The sequence below is a fragment of the Ammospiza nelsoni genome, chromosome 16, assembly GCF_027579445.1.
Source record: "Ammospiza nelsoni isolate bAmmNel1 chromosome 16, bAmmNel1.pri, whole genome shotgun sequence".
Classification (NCBI taxonomy): Eukaryota; Metazoa; Chordata; class Aves; order Passeriformes; family Passerellidae; genus Ammospiza; species Ammospiza nelsoni.
The window spans coordinates 17,291,230-17,298,335 of NC_080648.1; positions in this window are offsets into that span (position 1 = coordinate 17,291,230).

Consider the following 7,106-nt stretch of genomic DNA (forward strand, 5'->3'; position numbering starts at 1 on the left):
AATGATATTTTTAGTTGATTAAAGGTTAAATTTTTTTTTTTTTTGCAAAATTATTGTAAAACTTGGAATTTTGTGAGTCTCCAAGCTATTTGATGTGGATGCCATTATTTGGTAATGGATGTGGAATTAAAGATATGCTATAAGTCAGATTAAGCAGAACTGCAAAATATGACAGAAAAAAAATTCCTCCATATGAGATCGTTCTGTTTAATTTAAATAACTGAGATTTATGTTGATTTTTCAGTACAGTTGAGCAAAACATCATTATAATTCACACAATTTCCTGATATCATTATGTTTGTCTACAAATCTTCATTCAAAAATTCAGTCCAACTTGTCCTATCACTATATATTCCTATATAGAGTGGGAACTATATCAGTTCCCCCTTGTCCTATCCCTATTTTTTCAGTGAAAAGTCCCTCCATGGCTTCCTTGCAGCCCTCTTTTAGGCCTGAAGGCTGTGGCAAAGGGCTCCTCAGGACTCTGCAGCAGGGAGATGCAGCTGGGAATGTCTCAGTACTCTGAGCAGCGAGCCCAAAAATTGGAAAATACCCGCCAAAAAAATGTTGCAAACCATCCCAGCAGCTTCCTGGTGCTGCTGTGCCCCCAAACAGGAGGGACACCCTGGCCACACTCTGCACTTAGAGGTGGCAGCATCCCTGGCACGAGGAGGAGGATGCCCAGCAGGAATAACCCATTTTGGCAGCTTGCCATGCAGCCTGTGGCCTCCCCTGCTTTCACCCCAAAAATGATTCCAAAATCTCTGCTGGTAAATGGAGAGGCACCTGATTGCCATGGCTGATTGTCTTTTTCTGAGTGGTTTTGTTTCTGCACTGGTGGTTTTCCAGTCTAAGCAGAATAAGATTGCAAAGAGGAAATTACTGTCAAACAGACCTTTCTAAATTGCTGTCAGTGAGTGGCAGGAGATGAGCCAAAGAGATCCTGTTCTTGTCAGCCTCACTGGAGTAGCGTGCTGTCCTCATTCATGGAGAGCCCTTGTCTTTTTTAGCTGTGTGTAGGATGAAGCAAATAGTAAGTGATGTAAATGATTGATTTGCTTTGCTGCAAATGATTGAAATGTGGAGAAGTGGCAGGAAAAAGGAGTGTGTGCAGTGCTTGGAATGGATGAATAATGAATGGGGTGACAGTTTGCTGTGAATTGTGGCTCCTGGTTTTTGGCTGAGGCTGCCAGGGCTCCCTCACACGGTGACACACAAGGGGAGGTGAGCATGGACACAAGGGCTGTGCCCAGACAGGGCTGGGGACATGTGTGTCCTGCTGGGACCTCTGTGGGACACTTTGCTGCACCCCTGCACAGATCCTGCTGGGAGCAGCCTGCTCTGAGCACCATGGCTGTGTGAGCAAAGGGTGACTTCATACAGCTTCCATGTGGATTTTCACCCACACCACGTTTTTTGTGCTGTTTTCCCAGTGCTGATGGGCTCCCTTTCCTTTTCTTCCATAACCTGGGACCTGCCTGTGCTGCACACCTGCACAGACCCTGCTGGGAGCAGCTTGCTCTGAGCACCATGGGTGTGTGAGCAGAGGGTCACTTCATGCACTTTCAATCTGGATTTTTTCCCACACCACATTTCTGTGTTATTTCCCAGTGCTGATGGGCTCCTTTCCTTTTCTCTCTCCCTCCAAATGCTGCTCTCACCTCTCCACTTCTTGCTCAGTCCAATATAGGAAGCAAACCCATGCTGGGTGCTCAGGGTGGTGAATGATGGCAGCTCTGGGCCTCCCATCCAACACAGGACTGCAATCAGGGCTGGGCTCTCATGGCTGAAGAGCACTGGCCCAGATTCAATGCCCTAATTGTGTCTCTGTCTGATATTTGCTGTTGGCAGATGCTGCTGGGAGCTGGGGGTCTTCCCACAGAGCACAGGCTTGCAAATGAGGCAGGATTTAGGTCAGCTGAACCTGGGCCAAATGGTGTTGGAATTATTAATTGGTGCAGTCCATCCCTTTGGGCTGCCTGACAGTGTGGCAGCTGCTTCCTGGGAGGGTAGGAGAAAGGGAACTTCTTGGCCACCAGATTTTCTCTGTCCTTCCTAGGGGACCCAAATTTGGAGTGGTGAGCCAAGAGGTGTGATGGACACAAAGAGAATTAGGTGAGAGATGTATCAGCAGCCATCTCTCCTCATTGCCAGGTGACAATCCCAGAATCTTTCCTGCCCTCAACTTTTTCACTGGAAATTTTTCAGAAAAACAGCTCTTATAGGTTTTCTCACACTCTCATTTGGGGAGTGTAAGATGATTTTTGGAGGTGGGATCATCATCATCTCTAATTTGCAGGTGGTTCTCATCTCTTGCTGTTTACCTGACCCTGTTCCCACAGGGATGGCTTTTGTACACTTTTGTACATCCACATTTCACCTTTCTGGGCTGGAAGCAGTTAAATTGCCATGCTTCTGAGGAGAAAAATACATGCCTGAGGTCTGTAAACCTCATTGGAAAAAGTTTGGTTTAATTTTAGCACAATGTGCCAAAGGCAGGTCCTGAGGTTATGGTCCAGGATTTCCAGGGATTAAATAAAGAAGGGCATAAATTCTCCAGGTCATGGAAGGTCAGCTGCTGCTGTGCACTTGTTTCACAGCCCTCTGGGCTCTGCTCCCATGGGAGCTGGTGCTGGAGCTGTGGGAACGTGGGACATTGCATCACCACCATGTGGGACAGAAACTCATTTCCCCAAAAGGGCTGGGAAGAGTGAAAAAAAATTATTTTCATTGAAATGAAAGTGAATGAAGGGAAAGAGTGGAAGGAGAGTTTGGGAAGGACATCCATTGTGATGCTGGCTTCTTATAGGAGATTCTGTATCCAACCTGTGTGCTGAGAGGGCTGAGCAGCTTCAAGAATCAGAACAGTTTGGGTTGGCAGTTCACCTGGGACATTTTCAACTTAACCAGGTTGCTCAAAGCCCTGCCCAAGCTGGCCCTGAACATTTTCAGGGATGGGGCACCTGCAGTTTTGAATTCTGCAGCTCCTGCCATGCCTGAGCACCCTTTCCATGGGGAAATTCCTGCTGATGTCCACCCTGAGCCTGCAGGAATTTCCCTGTGGAAAGGGAGCTCAGGGCAGGCTCAGGGTGGGCACAGCAGGAATTTCCCCATGGAAAGGGGGCTCAGGGCAGGCTCAGGGTGGGCACAGCAGGAATTTCCCCATGGAAAGGGGGCTCAGGCACTGGAACTGCCCAGGGAGGGTTGGATCCCCATCCCTGGAGGTGGCACTGGGTGCTCTGGGCTGGGGACAACATGGGGATCACAGCTTGGATTTGGAGGGCTTTTCCAACCTCAATGACTTTTCCAACCTGGCCTTTGTCCAGTGGTTTCCAAGCAGAGCTTTCAGCACAAACACAGATGAGGTCTGGTTTGAGGTCAGCAGCAGAGCCATGATGAGGAATGACACCCAACAGGAGGGATCCCCATGTTCCAGAGCAGGAGCATGCTTAAATTCTCTGTGTCCTGCTGAGGTTTTCTTCATTATGGAATTTACAGAACTCACTGCTCTGCAGCTGTCAAAATTCCACGAGAAAAGCAGATGGGATCCTTTCCATAGGGAGCCTGGGGCAGGGATCCCAAACCCTCAGGTGCTGAGGAGCTCACACAGTGCCCACAGCGGGTCCCTGGTTCAGCTGGGCCACCACAGTGTCTCTGCTTGTCCTTGTCACAGCTCTGGACCATGGTTCCCCTTCCCTCTGCAGGCTGGGCACAGCTGCCCAGGAGCTGCAGATGTGCAGCAGGGTGCCTGCATTGCTGCTGCATCCCTGCCAGGGTGGGATGAGCTGGAAGGAGCTCCCCAGACATGAAACAAATGGAGACAGCATTAGGACAGAGCAGCAGAGCAGGAAGGGAGCTGGACAGCCCAGCTGGAGTGTGTGAAGGCAAATGGACTGGCTGGGAGGGAAGGGAGGCCTGGAAGGTGGCTGCCTTTGTCTAGACAGTGTCTGTAATGATTTTTTCATTATTTATTTTATTTTTATAACTGCTGTCTCTGGACAGTCCATTGCAGTGTGGTCCACTGCAGTCCAGTGAGCCTCAGGCTGTCACTCCTGTCTGCATCATCATTTCTTGTTCTTCTGCTGCCTTTTACACTTGCAGAGAGCACAACTCAGTGCTTCTCACCAGGGGAAAAAAAATAAATCCTATTTTGGAGCTGTGCTGTTTCTTGACCCCCTCAGTCAGCAAAACCTCTCCAGGACTGTCCAAAGCCTTGCTGTGCTCTTGTCTGGGACGGATTTCGGCTCCACAAGAGAGCATTCCTCATAATTGAATCACTTTAATGCTTAATTAGAAAAATGCTATGTTTCCTTGGGGAAGAGTGAAGCACACTGTAAGTGAGGGCAGGCAGGGCTCCTTCAGCCCAGCACAGCATCCCTGGGGGAGTGCAGGGCTCTCCAGAAGTGCAGATTGGTACTCGCCTTCTTTTGCCCTTTCCTCTCCCAGGACAAGAAGCTGGGGGGGAGCTTGTGCTGAATTTGGGGTTCTGTGAGGTACTGGCTGGAGAAAATGCTGATTGCTTCTTCTGCACAGCCCTGGCAGCCTGGGGAAATCAGGGAAAGGAGGTGGGGGTTAGGCTGTGCTCCAGGGAACAGGGACAGGAGCAGAGGGAATGGCCTCAGGCTGGGCCAGGGCAGCTCAGGGTGGGCACAGCAGGAATTTCCCCATGGAAAGGGGGCTCAGGGCAGCTCAGGGTGGGCACAGCAGGAATTTCCCCATGGAAAGGGGGCTCAGGGCAGGCTCAGGGTGGGCACAGCAGGAATTTCCCCATGGAAAGGGGGCTCAGGCACTGGAACTGCCCAGGGAGGGTTGGATCCCCATCCCTGGAGGTGGCACTCGGTGCTCTGGGCTGGGGACAAGGTGGGGATGAGGCACAGGGTGGACTCAATGCTCTGTGAGGGCTTTTCCACTTCAGTGACCCTGGGATCCTGTGATTTTTATGATTTATGATTCTGAATCCCCAGCTATAATTTGTGGGCATTTCCTTCTGGCTGCCAGTGACCTCCTCCACAAGCCTCCTTCACCTTGGCTGCTTCCAGCCCAGCTCAGACCCATCCCACCTCTGTGAAAGTCCTTGTTCCAGGAGCACCTGCCCACAGGGACCTTCTCCAGAGCTCATTCTTGCAGCTTTCCTGTGGCTCGCAGTGCTTTCCATGGGGGACAGGGGGCTCAGCTCCTGCCACTGAGCATTGGTGGTGTGGCAAACATTGGATTCAGTGGGAAAAAAAAAGGTTGAAATCTTCTTTCCTGCCCCAGCTGCTGCTGTGGCCATTTCCAGCAGTTCCCTGCTCTTCAAAGCAGAATCCCATTGTGAATTTCATTTGGAGTGAGCAGAAATGAATCTGCTTGAGATGAGGATGGACAAGGATTGCTTTCCATTGATGTGATCAGAATCTGGCTCACTTGCTGGGTGTTTAAAACCTGGTTTAGTCTGTGGGGGCTAAACCCTACAAAAAGGTGCTGGAGGTTCAGTGCTCACAGGAATTGTGGGGCACCAATGGCTTTTCTTGGCATAAAAGGAACTGCATGCAAGGGAAATTGTTAATTATCACAGCACACATTTTTATGGTTAACAATTTGGGTTGTTCTGAGAGGCAATAGGAACTGTCTGTGGGTGTGTGGGTGGAGAACAGATCCTTAGGAAATGCTATAATTTGTATTCCTGCTTCTGCTTGGCCGGGTCTGTCAGGGATCTGCTCTGCTCTGTGCCTTGTGCTGTGCTGGGGCTTGGAAAACAAGAAATTCCAGGGGCTCCTCACCTGGTCACAGCCTTGGGAGGGCTGAGCTAGAGCAGAGGGAGATGCTGCATTGCCCAAATGCAGGGCTGGGTGGAAATGTGGATCTGGGGCAGGATTGTGGGAGGAGAAAAGGCAGAAATGCCTTGGGAGGCTGAGCTAGAGCAGAGACCAGACAGAGCTACAGAATAAAGCAGGGATTTATTCAAAGGATCCTCCATGGATGCACCTTGGGCAGCACCAGAGCCCAGCCAGGGCTGCACCCAAGATGAACCAAAATGGTCAAAAAATGAACCCAAGATGAACCAAAATGATCCCAAAATGCACGGCCGGGCACGGGCTCTGTCCCTGGGATCAGCTCTGCTCCATTTGCACCTTGCAGTTCATTGTCCCATCCCAGCTTTAGCCCAGGCAGTCCCACCCTGCTTGTTTTTCTCTCTCCAGCCCACGGGGTTTGTGCTCCTGGGCTGAGATTTGGATCATTTGTCCTTGGTGCCCAGCTGGAGCAGGAATTGTTTTGTCTCCCTGCTCCGTGCACAGAGCTCAGCATCCCCTGATATGGAGCTCAGACCCACACACTAAAGCAGCACAGAATCTGAAAATATAAAAGCTCAAACCTGAGGCCTGATGGGGACTGGGGTTGTGGAGAGTTTTGCCCATTGTTGGAGCTGGGAGCTGTGTGTGAGTGGCTCCTGTGGGTGATGTGCAGTGTCAGATCTCAGCTGTGAGCTGCATCCCCCTGTGCCCCTCTCCAGGCAGCTCTGGGCATTTTTCCCACCTGGTTTCTCTGTTTGGAAAGATAATTTGCACCTTTTCTTCCATCCTGCACCCTCCTGTGCCTCAGAGCTGCCTTCAGCTCCTCCTGCCACAAATCCCTGCGGTGCCCCAACCACATCCCACCTGTGACAGCCAGCCTTGACCCCTTTTGCTGTGAAATAACAGCAAAATGAGACACATGAGGCTCCTCCCTGCTCTCCCTGGTGTTTATAGAACCCACCAAGGCTGAAAGAGCTCAAGAACGCCATGGAAATGTCCTCTGTGGGCTGGGTGTCACCACTGCCATGGGCACTGCAGCCTTTGGAGGGACATCAACAAAAGAGGGGGGAAAAAAGAGCTTTTCTGCCCAATGCCTTCACATTTATTTGTAGGAACAGCTGTACAAGCATTAAGCAGTTACCAGGGTGGGATTCTGCAGCCCCAGGAGAGGGAAGGAAAAAGCCTTGGCGAGGGTGAAGCCTCCACCCCAGCTCCATGTTGGGTTGCTACTGTTGAAATGTGACTAACGCTAAAAATAATCGCGGTGTTGCTATAGAAACTTGCAGGGTTGCTACGTGTGAACCTGGAGAGGATTGTACCCTCCTCAGAACATTG